This window comes from Chelmon rostratus, chromosome 20 (assembly GCF_017976325.1).
Source record: "Chelmon rostratus isolate fCheRos1 chromosome 20, fCheRos1.pri, whole genome shotgun sequence".
Classification (NCBI taxonomy): domain Eukaryota; kingdom Metazoa; phylum Chordata; class Actinopteri; order Chaetodontiformes; family Chaetodontidae; genus Chelmon; species Chelmon rostratus.
Window position 1 is genome coordinate 6,376,980 of NC_055677.1, and position 20,288 is coordinate 6,397,267.

A 20,288-nucleotide genomic window follows, 5' to 3' on the forward strand; every position below is an offset into this window, starting at 1 on the left:
CAGAGCCACATTATTCATGGCCTTTGTCATAAATCTCAACGCTATATGAAAAGTGCAACTGCACACATACAGTATAAACAAGTAGTTGATGTGCTAAGGAAGTGATGTGAAGACATAAGTTGTGCAAATAATAAAAAGAATGACACTCGTGTCAGTTTGATGTCTCCACTGGGTGAAACAGGAAAGCGTATAATTTTATTCTCCTAACAATACATTTTGCAGATGTTGCAATGTAGTGTTTGTCTGAGTCTGTTTTTTCTTCCGCCTTTGTATTTCCAAGTCCAATGTATAATTTCTGAGCTATGAAATTCAGTTGTTCTGCTTTTGTACGAGGCGGGGGGGCCTGGGAACGTCTGCTACGTGAGAAAGCTTCGCCGAAGGATCATTGTTATGTTTGGTAGCGAGGTTTGCGCCACCCAGACTCGGGAAAAAATAATTTGTTTCTGAAGTGACAGTCCTTAACTGGGTGACATTGCAGTTTGTAAGTAAATGAATTTTGCTTCTGTAGTTTGCAGAGTCCAGCATATATTGACATTCAGAAATGAAATCAATGATGTTCATGGTTTGTTTATTGATGGTGAAAGGACACACTGTATGATAATAATCATGTGCCGCATTGTGCCGATTCTGTTTTCCAGCTTAAACAAATTATGTTACGATTGGGTGTCAACATGTACAACCGATATGTATTATTATTATTTATTTTGAAGAGGCAGAATTGTGCAGATGATGTTTTTATCCTTTTGCCGAAAATAAAATTGACATTCAGTTCCTTAAAAGACTGAAGGGATTTCTTTCAGTCCACCTGAACGCAGGGAAGTCAGTAAATAAATAGAGGCTGTGAAATAAACAACCTGCAACAATAATAATCAATGATTTAAAAAAAATGGTGCCTCACTGTTTGGATTTGGGGAGCTCAAGGAACAAAAGAGGGGTCTGGGGAGAAAGAAGGAGAAGATTTTTTTTCATATCTCTTTTTGATGAGGCTTTTGTAGTTGAAAGGCCTGATCGACACAGAGCCGCGACGCTCCGCAGAGACTCGTGTGATGACTGCCAGACTCGCCGACGGCCATCTGAGGAGTCCTTTGCAAGTTAGCTGGTCCTGCGTCGTGCAGTAAAAGGAAGGTGTGTTCAAATACTGCATCTCATGTTAAGCCTGACAGAGGCACGTGTACATAGCATGTACGGTATGCATGTATGGTTTAAGCAACGCTGTCTTCATTTGACCCAGAAAAATTGTTTGATTAGAACCCTGAAATTCCAAAATCAGTCAATACAACACCAAAATGGTCTAAAAATGTTCTTAATATTTTATGTTTCTTCATTTTGTATATTTATCGAACAGTTAATTTATATTTCCTTTAAGTTTAATCCCTCTGCAGGATGCAAATTGCACCTTCATAGGCCTTATTTGACCCATAAAGAGCAAAATCTAAGGGTATTGTCTCTTAAATATCTGAGCAAGCCTTAAATAATGTACCACGTGTGATTACTGTGTAATTGCAGAATATAAAGTCGTCGTATCAGTAAAATCTCACAGGCAACAACCAAAACATGTCCTCTGTGTGTTTAGTGGTAGCTTCAGCCAACTCATTTCTGCAACAAAGTCTGCACATTTTCCTTAATTTTTTTTTTTTTTCACATTTTCAATTTCTTGCTATTTTCTGTGTTATCTTCCTACAGGATACTAAATGTTGTTTCAAAGGCCTTACTTTGGCCTAAAAACATGCAAATTTAAGAATATGGTCTCAATATACGTCTGAATTAGCCTTTAAAATCTTACTATGTGTAATTTTATGCGTAATTGCAGAACGCAAAGTCCCCCTCACATCGTTAAAGGCCCCAGATTTCCAGAGACAACACCCAGGGTTCAGCTTCTTCAATGCAGCCCTGGCGAGGAGACTCGTCTTTGGATGTTAAGACATGGGAGTTCCAGATGTGAGCTATAAGCAGCTGTTTAAATCAAACTAATCCTCCTGATGATTTCACCTCCGAGCCAGTTTCAGAATTGTTTTAGTTGGAAATGAAGCTGTAGTACTTCAGGTTTTATGAATAAAATGGGACAAACAAAAATCTTGTCTATGAATGTTTGAGGCTACTTACAGTTACTGTATGTCAGTGCCAACAAAGGCAGCTGATACACTGCCTCAATTAGACCCAACCGATCCTTCAGCAAAGCAGGGCCACAGTCAGAATTTTAGAAATATTGATGTCATGGGTCCAAATCCCACAAGTGCAACATCCAACCCCTTCATTTTTAAACATTAAACATTAGAACATTTTTTTCCCCGGTTTTCTATAACAAGTTAGTTGTATTCCCCATAACTCAGTGGACAATGCAAACTGAAAGAAAATAGAGGAAAATATCATAAAAAGAAATCATTATGTCTCCTTCTTGTCCTTTGTTTATATGGTTGTTGGACATGGTGCCATCTTTGGGTTCAGATTGGCCCACTATCTGCTTTTATTTACCCAATGAAGGCGGTTCAAACATAACTGTTGTTCAGCAAGTTTGCCAAAATCAAATTGCACTGGTTTCTTCCATTTTGTCATTTTTTAACTCTAAACAATAACTGCAGTCGAGTGTGCAACTCTTACTCGGCTGATGACCCACAACAATGCAGATTTGTGTTTTAAAGTAGCCGACTAGAGTCTCTTCGCTCTCGGTGCATCTCGACAGCACTCAAAGGTTCATGACTACAACTGACAGTATAATTCACAGTGATGCAAGACGTTGCAATGAGCTTGTTATGAATCTTTGCTTGGTAAATATGTCGTCTCCTTACAGGTATTGACATAGTTTCCAACGCTTTGAACCTGGCAAAAACAAAACATCTGAGATTTTTTAAGTGTGAGCCAGGAGTAACCAAGGTCACCGTGTGTGCTCATTATGATGCATTTCACACCAACCTACAGGAAGAGATGTGCAGAGTGTTCTTTCTTACATATTAGCGTACATGATAGCCTCTTGCATGGCGTATTCAAAACCACAGAGATTACTTGTAAAACTGGCAAAGAGAAGGAGCCTTGTGGAAATCAGTAGATTCCACTTCTGAAGTGGACTCAGAGGACATTTCTAATCACATGAAGTTAGAAGATATAATCAGTTCTTGTTAACATTTGAAGAAAAATCAATAAAAACAGCCTGAAATCTAAAAAAGGTTAAATGCTCAACACATTTTCGTGTTTTTACAGATTAAAATCATACAATTTATCAGAAGCAATAAGACATTATTCCTCTTACAGATTAAAAAGCATTCATATGCAATAAAATGCACTGTTGCTAAATTCAATACACTTTGGCTTTTAGCCGGGGGCAGGAGCCATGATTAATACCTCATTTCTGACAACATTTAACTACAGAAAGTTTTACCTGAGAGGAGGACACAGAGGCCTTCCTGTCCTGAAGGACAGCCGAGGAGGATCGACCATTTGTTAAGATCACAAGGTTTAAAACAAATATAAAACTGTGTATCGTCTGCATAAAGATGGTGTCACTTGAAGATGCTGAGGCTGCTGTTCAGCAAAAGTTGCTTCATCTCAGTTTAAAACTTACATAAACTAAAAAAAGTGTTCTGAAACCCCATTTTTAATATTGTATAAATGCTTAAGCACTTTAGCAAGTTTAGCATTTAGCATTAACATCATTAATGTCACCTGTACCAGCAGTGGGTGCGATCTGGCAGACGTTACCCCTTCTCACTTTAAAGTGTATGTACTCTAAAGATGTGCCTAACTCCACGTGTTCTACTGTAACAATATGTTAGCATTTTAGCTAAATGCCGAACATTTGTTTGGCATGTAAACAAAACTTCTATACTCTTAAAATGTGTTGAAACGCAAATGACCAGAAACCCCAACACAGATACAGCTGACATTATAGCGAGATACAGCGGGTATAGAGTTCATGAGATTTCTTTTATCTAAGCAGATCAACAGCGGCTTGAACACGGACGCGATGTAAACTCCAGCACTGATAACAGCTGCGACCAGATGCTGATTCTGATTGAGCAGCTGTCAATCAAAATCAGCAGAGAGTGTCTTAAATGCCTGCCGCCTGGGGGTACTTATGAGCAATCAGGGACCCTCTGCTATCAAGGGCTCAATCTAGACCTGGGCTGATTACTCGTGTTGGCCCCGGTGCCTTGGCTCTCGGGGTCCTGGGCAGCTACAGACACTTCACTCAATTCTTATCATATCCATGCATCATCAACAAATTGCCCTTACAAAGAGGTGCCCATTTTCGGAGACTCTCCACGAAATGAGGAGCATGCTTTTCCTCAGACTGTCTGCTGGAACATCGCTAATAGAGTTTGACCTCTTGTCTGCCTGTTAAAGAAATCTGTCTCTGCTGTCGCCTTCTGCCTTCACATGCAACACAGGTGTCTGAGATCATTTATCACACAGCAACGCTCTCCTGTTTATGACGCTGTGTGAAGAACACCAATATTAGTACTTCCGCGTGATTAACAGCATCATTTCTTTAATTGTGTGTTTTTGTAGCTTTAAACTTTAAGACAGACAAGATTAACATGTGTGTCTTTGTGCCAGAACATGATGCATTGATGTGTAATCATGAGAAGAATTCATTACATATACTCAGGTGGAAAATATGCTGCAGGTATATCTTTCTGCCGGGGTTTAAGACATTTACCTTGAGCATAAGCTGCCCTCCTCTCCAGCGCCGCGGCTGAGAAATGAGTTGAAATATAAGCTTAACTCGACTGGGGACTAAGTCCTCGCATATTTATGCATGCAGGTGAATATTTATTTCTGCGATTACCCAGCATGAAACAAAACTCCAAAGAGAGTCTGTCTCCGTTTTCTAGCTCTCACACCGAACAAAAATAAAAATAAATAATGCGCCGGCCGTCCGTCCCGGGGTGCCTGTTGGTGGCGGAGAAATGGGGCCCCTGCCTCGGCATCAGCTGGACGACTCCTCACTGGTCCTTTGAAAAAGAGAAAAGGGGGGGAAAGGAAGATCAAAGGCCGTTGCAGCGCCATGTTTTATTCTCTGTCTCTCTCTGCAGCGCTCACAGTTCGCCTTGCCGTCAGCAAGAGAAATGTCAGACCTGAGGTTTATGTACTCTATAGTTCCACACAAATTAGACCGGTCCCAGACCTGGGCAATATAAATAATTCTCTTGAGAGGTATGTCTGTGAGTAGGAGTGCAACAGCTTGCTCCTTGAGCGCCTGGGGAGTGGAAAAGTAGGTCAAAGTGGCAAGATTGGGGTAATAGGGTGTAAAAGAAGAGAAATTTAGGATAATAACTGGAAAATAACTCAAGATAGCTCTTTCATTGGTGCATCAGTGTCCAAAGAAATTGGTCAGAGCTACAAAGCAGCCCACTGGAGGAAAATTTGAGGAGAAAATATGAAATTGTGATCATCAGGATGAGCAACTCTTTCAGCTCGCGCCGCCCGCCAGTTTGCTCGTCTCAGAAAGGTCAGAAGCAACAAGCTAATTGTGAGAACTGTTCAACTCTCAGTCAACATTCGCTCACGCTGGAGGCAAATATATATCATTTAATGACCAGACACACCACAGACATGAAGCTGTTTAAGTCATGCATTAGACTATCTCTTGGTCCAAGGACTTTTAAATGTTAGATTGTGTTTGATCCCTGAAAAACAATATTTGGTTTAATCTTGTTTTCTAACATTTTCCCACTTTTTGCTAACTTGGTCTTCTTACATGTTCGGCTTTGAAATCTCACCCTTGAAGAAACCTCATTACATCATCCAATTTCTTTGCCTTGGAAGGTTGAAAGAAAATCTTTTTGGAGCAATGTCTCATGCAAAATACAATAAGAGCGGGTGGCCAGTCCACTCTGCCAAATCAACGCCGGTTTTCACTCAATTTGGGTCACGTGTTTGCCAGAATTCTCATTTCAACACGTGACCGCGGAGCTGATACGAACACGCTTAGAGCACCGGTACGATGATGAATTAAAGTAATTAGAAAATGATGCGCTGGAGCCCTCTCCAGTGATGATTGGCAAAAACATGTCAGGGCAACATCAGCATTAATGAGCCATAATCGACACAGGCCTAATTAGCAGCACTTTGTACTTTTACATAGGTTTATCATCATTAGCCAAGCCTGGCGAGATATATTGTAGCACTGAATGTGTGGGTGGCGTAAGTGTTTGTTTATCATGTAGACATGGAAAACAGTTACATGCAACAACGGACTGCGTGGCAGGGAGGGGTTCTGCAGGCCTATCTGCCATCAGGAGGGGCTTCAGGCCTAATTAGATCTCAAAAGACTCTGTGGAAGGAAACATGCATATTTAAACAAACAGTGAGATTTACTGTAGGTGTTTGGGGGGTTATTTTAGTCGTATTTAGCTGAATTATACATTCAAATGAGGATGACTAATAAATCATCTATCAATGAGACTATTACAACCCATCAGAAGCAGTTTAACACCACTTCTGTGCATCTCAGGACCACCCCTGTGCTTAAATCTATCAGCCCCACTTCCTTCAGCTGATAGTTGAGTCCAGGACGGCAGAAAAGTTTGAGTCCTCCCTCACTCACTCTCTACGCTGATCTCACCGTGTTTGACATAATGAAAACATTCATCGATCATGTCTTCCGCCATCCACTAATTTGCATATTTCCGCATGAAACAAATGAGCGCACGGCCGACCCCCCTGCTTAATAATTCATCGGCTGCTTTCCCTTTTCTGTTGTCGTTTCAAGGTGCGAGCATGCCGGGTTTATTTTCCTCATAAAACCGAACGGCACAATGAGAGGATGGAATTATCCTGGTTGTATTTAATTGAGTTTGACCAGGTCCCTGCTCGGTGTCGGTCTAATCTCCCCGCAGCACTGTAGTCTCTCTCCCGGGGAGGCAGGGGAGGCCGATAAACTTTGAAGCTCGCGCTGAGAACCTCCTCGCTGCACCCTCTGCATTATTCATGACGCAGGGACTAGAGCATCTTCAAATGGCCTGTCATTTCCTTTTACCCTCCATCACAATGGCCATATGCTGCACACACTAGAGGAGGGGACGGGGGGAAGCAATCTCCAGCTAAGCCTAGCCAAACAGGGACACATACATACTAACAGATGCATTCACAGGTAAACCCACACAAAGCGATGTGTACAAGTGGGGAAGCTTGGGAATTCAAAAAATCTGCTGTGGCATATTTCAATCTTGTGGCATTCAAAACTAACCCCCACCCGCCGCCGCCGCCGCCGCACGCAGCTCACTGCCGCCGCCGCTGCTGCTGCGGTACACATGGTGACACTCCTGCATTCCTGCCAAACTGGCGGGAAAAGGACGAACAAAAGGAGCAATCAAAAAGTTTTCGGCAATTTTTTCAAAGACCCGTGCAAGTTTTGTCACATTTCCGGGAAGGTGAGAGCTGCTCCGGCGTAATTGTTCTCACAGGAGACGAAATCTCTCCCAGCGAGGCGCCGCTAATTTTTGCTTTTCTGAGCTAAACAAAGTGTGGAGGCGTAATCGCTGCTGGAGTTGCATGGTCTCCTGTTCCTCATGCTTCTCTCAGCTCCGTGACATCTTGTCAGCCACCCCTGAGTCCTTCCAGCCACTGTTCCGCACCTTGTTTGTATTTATGGGAGTTTGTTTTTGCGTGACGGGGCCACACGAGGCGCGTCCCTCCGAGGTAATTGGGGATTGCCGTCATTTGGCCTCCCCAATGTCTGCCATTCAACATTAACATATCATTAGCTCTTTCTGGGACCGTTCACTTAGAAAATTAGAGGTCTCCGTAGACCCACGGCTCCATCAATATGGCAAAACCAGTTGACACCTTCTCTTTGTAGCGCTGTGGACACAGAAGCAGGCGGGAAGGAGGCGTGGGCGTGAGATCGGTACTTCAGGTGCTTCTTGATTACATTAATCGTAAACCTTTGTGTGCGCGGCAGCAACTGGTGGAGTATAATTCTCTTTCCATGAAGATTATAATTGACACGTTTTTCCATGACCTTCACCTTGAAAGAAAAAGATGGCGCTGACAGATTGTGGAACGTGATAAAATTGCGTCAATGGTTCCCGAGGGCTGACAAGGATTCTCCTAAAATAACATCAGCCTGAGAGTGATTCGTTAAACGCTGCCGTGAAAACGCCGCCCTTGTTGAATGGCGGAGATGAACTGCGGCGCCTTCATACCTAATGACAAAACATCTGGCAGATTGTTCCTGCGCTGTGATGGAATTGCTGTAGCTCCAGCATTTAGTCTTAGTAAATACCTTGTTTTGACACCCATAATGGCGTGAAGTCTAACTTGTTTTTGTTGTCGTCTCACACACTAAATAGGTAACCGCTCTAAAGCGAAGCTGCTCTTCTCCAGGGTAATTAGAGGTTGAAATTAATTCCAAATAGAAGCACAAATGTGCAACGGTACAAAGAACTCTGTCTAATAGGAGAACGGCGGCTCGGGCTGTTTGTGTTTTCACCTGCAGGGTCAATGTGGTTCAGCTGATGCATCTTTTTCTCTCATCTCTCCTGGATATACGAGTATTTGTGTTAGAAGTAGCGGAGATATTAGTGAAAGTATCGCTCACAGAACAGAAATACACAGAAAGAGTCCATGAATGAATCCCCATCAGGTGTGAATCCGTCTTTAGATAGTGAACTTGGATGAATGGATGAGAGATGCTTGTTGTTGCACAATGTGAAATACAAAATACTATTTATATGATGTAAATATTAATATTCTGTTAATGTATCACACATTTCACTGCACATATTGAGAAATAAGAGTCAATGAATTTTAATGAAAAGTGTGAGCAACACAAAATATCCCATATTTCCTAAAGTCTGACCACATGTGTCCGTCTGTTCTGAATTTATGTCGTTTAGGTTCAAATTTACTGCCTGTTTCAGAAAAACGGATCCTGGTATAAACAGTTAAAACTCCAGACTTCTCCTCCTTTATCATTTCCTCTCAGCTAGTCTTCAAGTCTGCGACGAATTGCCGGAGTGGGAACGAAACAAAGAGGAAAGATATTCAGTGATTAGCATCTTTCATAGTCTTTTTTTTTTAAGGGGTGAGAGAGAGTTGAACTATTTGTTATTTGTAGATAGTTTAAAAGAAGCAGCAGGAACAATTAGAGAAATCATGATAGAAACAGGATGTGAATCAGTTCACCTAATATTTTAAAATGACAAATATGCCTGAGTTACAGCCTCTTTAATGAGAGGATTTGCTGCTTTTTTAAAGGTTTAGAATGTAAATTGATCATGTTTCGTTTTTGGGATGTTGGTCACATAAAACAAGCAATTAGATTATTTCAATTTGGGCTCTGTGAGGAGTATTTTTCCCTTTTTTTAAGTAAAGCATAAATAAATCAAGCCTTGTGTTAGCTTTGCTTCCTCATTGTTCGAGGTCTCACAAATCCCACCTCTGTATCTGAAAAAATACATTAATAACAGAAAAATCATGTTAATTTAAAGTAATGTTCTTTACTTTGGAGTGATTTTTGATGAATATATCAATAAAGAAGTCACCACAAAGAGTTTTTAATTACACCAAATAAGCAAATATTTTATGTTTATGTTGTTTATTCATTTCTAAATGATCGATCAAATTTAATCTGCTTGCAGAAAAGTCTCACAAATAAAGAAGTCAAACTCCCTGTTCGAACTAAACAATCATGTTTGAAGGTGATTCTTGTAAAAACATGAAAAATGGCAAAGGTTCAAGGTGATAAAATAACATCAAGCATGTTCTTATGAGCTGATAAAGAGCGCCCAGATTTTCCACGACCCCAAACACAACATTAAGATGAACTATAAATAACAAGTGGGTAATATGGATTATCTTAAACGAGGAAAAATGTAATTTTAGACTGTAAAACTGATTTATATTGTGATAAAAAATTTCTTAAATCCATTGAAAAACTGTTGTTTATGGATCGAATTTGGGAAATCCACCAAATTAAACACCTAAAACAATCACATTAATGCAAACTTCATGTAAAAATACAACGCTGCCATCAAGTAGGTGTTAAAGAGGCTGAGACGGCTCAGTGTAAAGATGACCAGCTGACAAATATCTTGTGTCTCCTTATAGCACACAGAATTCATGCAAATCCAGCCGAGTTGCCAGAATAAACGGTTTTCTTGTACGAATCAAATCAACGTTTCTGCAACAGAAACCAAGTGGTTTTTGTGCCTGAACTAACCGGACCTGAACCACAGGGCTGTCCTAACACAATGTTGAAACTTGCAAACATACAATGCCAACATTTATTCTGGCGGTTGGGCTGAACTGCAGGATGAATGAATGGTGAGCACGGCGCGGGCCCAGTGTTTTTACATTGCGCTGCCATTACCACAAACCAGACACCAAACAGGATCAGAAAGCAAAGTTTGAGCCGCTTGTATCAGTCAAATGAGGAAAATATCCTCAAGGTTTCCTCAAAGCTGGCTGCCAAATAAAGCGATCTGGCCGGGGGACATGTTCGGGCTCCTGATGGGCGTATCAACACACGCGAGACACTGAGCAAACATATCCCGTGGATGACCATTAGAAAGCCACTGTTCGGTGGCAAAGGCTGTCTAATCCCTGCTGGTGTGTGTTTCAAATTCAGCAGACAGAAGGAAGCTGATCCAATTCCCTGCATCCTACAGGACACAGATCTGCATTTCCTCTGCACTTTGATGAAACAGCAGCCAAGCTGTCCGCCTCCATTAACAGCCCCTCTGATTTTACACTGTGCTCTGACAACCATGTGTGTGTGTGTGTGTGTGTGTGTGTGCGCGCGCCTCTGCTTCAATGTGAGTCAGTGGGTGCATATAATAAATATGTTTGAGTGCATACGCCTGTGATGTATGTCTTGGGAGGTGTATGTTTATATTGGTTTACAGCGAGGAGCTTGAGGTATCACGACCGGGACAGTCTGTGTTTATTTTTAGAGAATCTGGACGGACTGAAATCTGCTGGGAGACACAAAACATAATATATATATTGGATTTTAGATTACAGCCTGCAACGTACAACATAACTCTTCCCAATTTACTGTGTAATTTCTTGTCGTAACGGTGTACCAGTACGTATAGATGCATAAATGTAGGTGCAAGGGAACAAGATGTGAAGGTAGGGAATAAGGAGGCGAAGCTAAAAAGAATTTATACTGGATGTTGTGGGTCGTAATCTAAAGCGTTACTGTAAATTTTTTATTAGATTTTTAAAAATCTCAGATACCTTTATCATATCTTTTTGAACCTTTTCAATCTGAGGCTGTTTTTGCTTGTTTTCACCTCCAGGCTTACAGTCACAACACAGCCGACAGGAAAAGCTTGTCAGTGTTTCAACACATGTGTCACTTTGTGGAAAATATGATCTAATGTAATTTGCATTCAGAAGATTCTCGCGGTTGAATCACACAACAACTCTGATTTGTTGTTATATTTACATTTTTGCAATTCACCGAGAAATTACTGCCTCTCCCGTCAAATATAATCCATGCAATTAGTCCATTTTCATGTTTTAAGACTCAAAAGAACTCATTTATGCACAAAATCAGAGTGACTCGATTTAAACAAATTGTTACAGGAGCAACAAAAGGCTGGGAAAGTTGTGAAACGCTCCAAAAACACCTGTTTGGATCATTCCACAGGTAAACAGGTTGATTGTTAACAGGTGATAGTATCATGATTGGGTATGAAAGGAGCATCCTGGAAAAGCTCAGTGGTTCACAAGCGAGGATGGAGGTTCACCACTTTGTGAACACATGATTGGATAAAGGATGTTGCTACACTGGCTTCGTAAAACTGTTTGTTTGCAAATGGCTGCATTCTGTTGTTGTTTACATTATTACTATAGAACACCTGTGTTATAAGACAGAGACGAGGGCAGCAGTGTAAACCGGCCCTGGTGCTATTTTTTCACAGGAGCAGTTTCTAGGTCACCTCCTTTTAACGCCGTATCAGTACGAACATGGCTGGTGGCTCGAATACTCAGACTCAAATGCCACGCAGGCTCGTCACAGTTATGCAGAACAATGATCCACACAGCTTGAAGGGCAGGACAAAAGAAAAAAAAACACAGAAAAAAAAGGCACATATTTTAGTTCCACCTCCGCGATGACGTGTATACACAGGATGGTTAACTACGATAAATTGGCCAGAAATTGGCCAATGAGTTCAGACGCGCTTGTAATGTGGCTTAAATTGCATGCCCTTTCAGGCAGGGGAACAAACCTCCTCAATGTCAGCGCTCTCTCCCACATGTTGAGTGCTTAGTTTGCCATGCAGTACAAGATCTCCGGGCCTGTTTAGTATTCACCCACTTGAGTTTCCTAAAGGTTACCAAACCTAATTAGACATTTATGCAGGATCTTCAAAGGTCCCTCCGTTATTAATGATGTGCTACTTCTGAGGACTGCATCGATGGCTTTTTTTCTGACTCGGAGAGCACACTCCTCACAATATGCGCATACACAATGGAGACACGCAGACATCCACAATGCAAGAAGAGGCTGGTGGCAGTGGTAGTGATTACTTAAAGTGCTTGCATAGAGGAAGTGCACCGACACACGCTTGCACTGTACACATTATTATTCCCATGCTGTGGTTTAATACAGGGTCAAATACCAAGAATACCAATACCAAAGAAAGGCCGTACTGCACGAGCCAACTGTGGCACAGAATACAACAAAACTTAGGCTGATAGAACCTCCTTCAAAATAAAAGCACACAATAAATATGCTCAATTTGGGGCTAATGTTATTGTCACTATCAACTGATCTGGAGATTATCTCCTCAAATAATTGATTAATTGTGATCAAAAACATGCGGATTTAATTTAACTGTTGCATGGAAGTATCCAGGTTCCTTAGTTAAGTAAAAGTAGCAATACTACAATGTAAAAGTACTTTGCTACAAGTAGATATTCTGCATTTTTAATTCCGCCGGAGTAAAAGTACAAACGTATTGCCATCAGAACAGACTGCAAGTATCAAACTATTCTCGTTATGCCAAATGGCCCGTTTTAGATTGTTTTACAAGATAGTGATTTATGTTCACTGGTTATTATCTCACAATTAGATTATCATAATTATTTAGATTGTCATTCTTATTATTATCACCAAATCACTCAAAACACCACTGCGGATATTTAGGGCCTTTAATCTATAATAATATATCCTATTTTATAAATTGATCATGTGTTTTGTGTGTAAAAAAAAGTACAGGAAACTATTGCCGTGTAATGAAGAAGAAAGTGGGATGTAGAAGTAATATAACATGGAAATACTCTCCACACTTGAGTAAATGTACTTAGTTACTTTCCATAACTGACGGTCAGACAGCAAAAAAGCAGCAGTTTCTCACATTTCAGATATTCAGGTATTGTTCATTGTTCATAATTAATAAATTACTTAATCAGTTATCAGAATATTGGCACATTTTCTGTTAACTGACGAACAGCTTCAGCTTTATTAAAAATTATTTTTTATTCTAAACAGCTCAGAGGTGGAGGAGGAGGAGGAGGAAACAAACTGCTCAGAGTAAATCACGTTTGCGTCGACCGACTGACTCGTCGCATCATTTTCCTGCCGACAAACGAAAGTGACGCTCAGCAAGAGAGAGAACGAAAAGTATATTTCTGTCTTTTCAGGCAGAAGTCAAGATGGGTTAAGTGTGTGATTTAAAGTGCTGCCTCCAGAGTAAGGCCAGGCCCATCCTCTCCTGATGGCCTGAATTAGAAATTACATCGGGGGGGAAAAAAAAAAAAAAACCCTAAAAAAAAACCCTCCTGAAAAGCTAACCGACACCCGCAGCCTCTCTCTGCCCTTTTCACATGATTAGATCAATCTGATCGGCAAATTATTTTGCAATTATGCAGCCCATGTTTACATCCAGTCTCAGCGGGGCCTTAGGTAAACGACACCCCAAATAAAATTCAATTTCCATTTATTACTTACATTCGGACTTTAATCAATTATGAATGACAGCTAATTAGTGGTGTGCAGGGGCCATCGCTCTCTGCAGTGTCAGAGTCTACTGAACGTACTGTATGTCATGGACTGTGGACATTGACAAAAACCCTCTCAACACTTTACAGATTTGGGTGTCTTTTTTCTGAGGAGGCTTCACTAATCATCTGTGAAAGTGCGTGCAGTGAGCGTGCACGTGTGTGTGTGTGTGCGTGCGTGAGCGTGGGGGTGCATGTGTTTGATAATAATAAGGCGAGTGAAAATGAAGAGGAGCTAAACTGTGTAAGTCATTTCTCATTTCCTTGCTTCAGTGCCTGTCAGCAGAAAGCCCTGCATTTTGAATGATGGCTCAGACAACAAAAAGTGAACAACAAACCCTGTGGCTGCGAGGAGAGAGATGGAGGAAGAAAAAGTACGGAAGAAAGAAAGATACAAGCGTGCAAACATCAATGACAAATACGCCTTTAAAAAAAAAAGAAAAAAATCGACAAACAAACAAAATCCCAATATCAATGCCTTAATAATACGGCCGAACATGCCCTGAAAGTGAAACATAATATAGGAAAAAAAAATTACCCGTACAGTTGGCACTCGTGTAGTTTTGGAAGGACCTTTCAAGGGGCTGATTTAATGTGAGAGCATCAATCCTTTAGCAGCACAGGGCCTTGACAGCAAGTGAAAGTAATCTCTTCTTTATTAATGGGACTTTTCACTTTGGACCCAGGGCCTTTGGTATTCCATAATAGTAGCTTCATGCTACGGACCGAAGGAAAGAACAATATGAAATCAGATCAAGCGGATGTGTTATGTATGATAAGTGGAAAGTATTTCTTTCTAAATTCAGCGGCGCCCTTCCAGGTGACGAAGAGGAGATGAGACGCAAGAAGCCGGACTCTGAAAATAGCTTAAAGCGTTTCGATACGACGAGAGCGCCTCGCGGCACGCGTGGCGAGGGGGAACCTTTCTTGTGATGAGTCGCGACAAAGGAAAACGCATGACTTAGTTGCTTCCGTTTAAAATCAGCATCTAGTCTCATTTGTGCTCTGTCAGTTTGACTAATTCAATAATCTCGGCCTTGTTCTTGATGAGATAACTGCTCTAGAGTAGAGCTATAAAGCTAACCTGCCTTCAAAAGCCACTCATTCAACACCTTGTGTGACTTCTCCTTGTGATTTATATCAGAAAAACAAACATAAAGTGATGTAAACCCGTAGTTCAGCCTATGGTGGTTTCTGCCAGAAGCTTATTTTGACCCATGACGTGACCCCACTGTCTTTTCATGTCGGTTTCAAGAGATCCTTCCTCAGCGAGACGCACGGCACAGCAACATTTCCACGCTGGTGGAGGGAATATAGATTGACCTTCTTCCACCATACCCTGGCGAAGAAACTCGATAACAATCTCAAAATATTAATCAAGTTATACACCTGCTGCATGCAACCGCGGAACCAGAGTATAAAAGCCCCCGAAAACGTGGCTTTAAATCGCAAAGATGCCGTGATCAATACCCAACAGTGGATCAAATTACAATGTGTAATGTGAAACGTATTGCCCAGAGCGAGGAACCCGCCGGAACCAGGTTCTGCAGTTCCTCTCGGCTCGTCAGAGCTTCTGTCTGCTCATTGTTTTTTCAGCTTTCTGACCCACAGCTTCACTGCTTCAGTCTCGCTGTTCTCATATAAAACCCCCTCCACGTCTGCGCTACGTGTGGCACGTTCACATGTGATGAGCCGAGTCTGTATTTTACTCAAATTTACCGACATTATCCCCTGCATGTGATGTCAAGGCTGTGCCTAACATCAATGTTTCAGAAGCGGAGCGTCTGTTCCTCGGCAGCTACATTAAAAATATAGATTAGAGTTGTTTTGCCCACTTTCTGCATGTGCCACAAGCATAAGTATACATTTGCAGCTCATTTAGATGGAGTAACAGATGCTGCGTCTGTACTTGTTGCTTCGAACCTCCCCTGTCATCGCTCGTTTTAAACGTCAAAACAGTGGATCTCACAGCACAGCTGCTGACTGCTGTTTGACGAGTTATGAACCCCGATCAGGATTCGTCTCACCTGTCAGCAGAAAACAGATGAGATGCTGATTTGTGTGGGACCAATATTATCACACAAGCTTTATGCTAGGTTTGGAATTTTTCCTTTACTAATTAAGGAAAAAGCAGTTTTACATGGGATTAAGATCACAGACGACCCCTGCAATCATTCCTCCAGTAATAGCCTCCTAGTCCTGTGCAAACAGGGTTGAAGTTGTAGTTGTTTTTGGGCTAAAAGGCACCAAAGCAGCATCAAACTGTTCAATAAACAATAGACGGACAACGTCAGCTAATGAGTCTTGAGTTGGTGGAGACCAAAAACAGAGCTAAAAGACCGAAACAAGACTCCAAATGAACTAACGTTGCTCTGTATCCACTGAATGTGTAAATTCTGCAAATTTCTCCTTGAAGATAAATAAAGTATCTATCTATCTATCTATCTATCTATCTATCTGTAAGTAGGCAAATGTTTACTTGCATGTGATTCAACATTAAATATTCATGACTACAAAAAAAACTATAAAATAAAGTTCTTATTAAGACTTTAAAAATAAAAACAGTTAATCTGCCTCATCCGGACTCTGTACTTGTTTTTGTGGTCAGATTTGAGGGGCAGTAACCAATCAACCCACCAACTGCCATCAGAATCTGATTCAAATGTTGCTAAATCCTGATTGGTGCACGGACGTGTGTGACATCCCTTTTCCCACTGAGCCCCGCCCACTTCAAACCAGGAATCTCACTGTACCTTTGCCAAAGAACAATCAGATCCCATCACTTACAGTAAGAAACTGATTGAGTTCATAACTGTTCAACATGATCATTCAGGCACCTCATTAACATCGACACAACTTTGTAGGCTGACAGCTGGAAAAACTCATTTATTTGTTTGTTTTTTATCAGAAGACAAGGTTAGTTGGTTGCTATAGAAATGTGCATCCCAACAAATAAAAGATAAACAGGAAATTGCAGAATCACAGTTGGTGCCGAGCACACGTCTTCAGCGATAATGACGGCTGTGATGAGGACTCTTTAGCTGACGGATGACCTCTCCATCAATCAGAACACCTCTCCACGATCTCCTCTGTGGCTCGCGAGTCAAAATGATGATGGTAGATTAGCAGCAGGCTCGCAGACTCTACAGTCTGTTCTGCTTTCCTTTAATTTCATTCTCACAGCAAAAAAAAAAAAATCAGTTTACAGTTATATTCCCCTTGAAATTCTTTTAAAAATGATCATTGATTTTTGATAAAAGTAGATAAAACCAGGCTCCTGATTTCTACTGTAGCTGTAGCTAGCTACTTGATAAAGATAACGTTAGCTCTGTCAAGTAGTTGAACATCATGTAGCCCCCAGAGGTGTTATCCAGTCCAGTTTTAATGCAATGCTATAATGTTATGCTAATGCTAACAAATAGTAATGCTATGGTGGCTCCATTGCTCCTACGCGGTATTAATGTTAGCCAAGAAGCTATGTGTAGCTACGTGGAATACATTGGCTTCAATGCAATGTCCAGCCAGCACAAACATTTGTATTCATTGCACACACACACACACACACACACACACACATACTGTGAGGTAAGAATTCAGGAAATAAAATCCCACCATGACCTTTCAGGGGGTCCATAACAAATGCTCTCCCTGGCTGACTTTTTAATGTTTCCAGCTGATTTTAAAACACCAGCTCTGTCAAAAAGGGATCTACAATATTCATGTGATGGCTTCATAATGTAGCGTGATGTTGTGCTAAAAGACTGAGGCTGAAGCTGCATGACCCAGGCTAAAAGTCAGCATCTCTTCACGCAGCAGGGAAAGACTGCACGCTGCTAGCTGTGAACGAGGCATCTCTTTAATGACAGCTAGTTAGCCGGACATGCTAATGATTACAGCTCAATTTGAAATGGGTTCAAAACTCAGATGTAGAGCATCACTCTTACTACAGCCCCAACAAACCAGCGTGTGAAGAAGTACCCAGTTGCTAAGCTATGACTGAACAATTACTATTGGGAGGAGCTGTTTAGCAAACGGTCAATTTGCAATAAAACAGTCTCTTCAGCCAGATCCATCAACCCAAAAGAAAATTCAGCTTGAGCATGAAGAGTCTTGATAATAATCCAGTTGCCTCAGGCAGGATATCAAACTATCAACCATGTTGTAAACGGGGCTGCACATTACCCCCGAAAACAGCCACCAATTAGCCTCTGATGAGCAACAAAACAAGTTTCCAAAGTTTTTGCACAGCATTATTACTTATTAATTTCATTTCAAAGCCTGACAATCCCCAAGTCTCACCGCAATGAGGGAAAGCTCATTAATGGACCAGAATAGCGAAGGTTCACATGAAATAACTTGCAGGAAATGTATTCTGCAAATCCTAAAATATTAAAGTTTGCATAATCTTTTAACACATTTGCTGTCAGATTTGACTCCAGCACACATGCTTTGGTGATAATAGGCTGATTTTGTGTAAGGGCTCACACACGGTAGTCAGTCTGGTTAAATATTATAGTGTCGTAGCGTGTGCGGTTTAATATTGAGTATTGTGATGTTTAGGCTTACTGTCTACATCCTGATATGAAGCCTCAGTCCTGTTCCGGCTCAATTGGTTGTAATTTGACATCATGGGGATCACATCAATGAAATATTTTAATGCATAAGCATATGCAGCATTCACCGCTCCATCCTACTCAACCAGTCATCTCATCTCCATCTTCTCAAGGGTCTCACCGAACTAGCAGAGATCAGATATAAGATACTTATGGACCTCTTTTCTCATTTTGTTTCAATCATATCTTTTTTAAAAGCCAATATAACATATTCAAAAGGCTTTCACTTCGGTTGTGTCCTGTTGTTATTTTTTTCTATTATTTTCTTTCATTACACACATTTCACATATTATTATTATCTAAAAGGATCACAGCAAATTATAGCACAGTCCCATAAGTAAATTAAATAATCATGATCCATCCAAGATCAATAACAAAGGCACACAACATATGCTTCTCACGCTCATGATAAAAATAGAATATTGTGAAATATATATGCACCAATACACACATATTATTGACAAATATCAGTAAGTAGTCCCTCAATTATTTCAGTTTATTTTGCAGTTTATTACTGAGCTGCATAGCACCAGAAACCAGACAGAATAAGGATCCAAGGTAGTGAGGAAATGTTTCCCTGTCTGTGTTAGACGACCTCTTTTATGTCCTTTGTGTCTTTTCACCCACTGCTGCCTGTGAGGAGAACGCTGTTTTCATCCCAATACTTTATTATTATAATAATATAATGATTTTAGTAGAATTCAACTCTTTCCAACTTCACTCAGCCTCTGGTCCGTGTCCTGTCATCAACATCACATGTCAATTAGCACCTTTGCATGCCCACTGATTTCCCTGTTATGTCCATAATCAGGATATGACAGGAGGGCTCGAACGCTATCTCTGCAGATCACTGCAGATGAATCTCTGTCCCAAGTTTTAGGATCCAAAATTATATTTAATTCTAAATTTGATTATTTCATTAGCATTTAGAGGACACACTTGGCCTTCAGCTGACCTGCATTAAAATTAGTGAGGTGATTTGGATACTTTTAAGCTCTGCGCTAAAAAAAAAACAACAAACAGCTTTCCTCAGAGGGATTCATGTAATATTTTGTATTTTTGGAGTGTTTGGTATCATTAGAGAGAATGTCAGTTGTGGCAGGAAGGTCTGGACACGATTCACGGTATTTTCACATCATAGTTTGTTTGCTCTGGTCCAAATCAGTGGATGAGTGGGTGGACTTGGTGAACTCACTCCACTCATTGGCTGGATGTGTCTGGGGTGGGACAGAAAGACCCGTTGCCATGTTTCAGCTCCATAAAAGAGGCATTCCCCTTTAAACTTCTGTTTATTTCTAATCAGCCGAGGACACCCAAAGAGGTAAAACTCCAGTATTAGATATAAGATATGAGATTAGAGAAAAGTCGAAAAGCTGAAAACAAACTTGTGCATCAGAACTTGTTTTTTCTTCTTTCCAACCAAATTAATCATAACAATCTTCATATTTATCTCAGGGTTTGGGTCTGAAACCAGTAACTGTGTAGTAGTTCTAGCTCCACCACTCAACTACAGCAGTAAAATGCTGCCCACACATTGATGCATCAGCGTGAACAAGTACTTTTGATAAGTACACTGAGAACTTCTGTAGTTTTACTCAAGTTCGGAGCACGTTCCCACCACAAATGAACCAAACCCTCTTCCTCTGAAGGGTCTTGGTGCAAATGTTTTGGTCAACATCTGACTACGATTGCTGGGCCAAACCAATCGCAGCAGGGCGG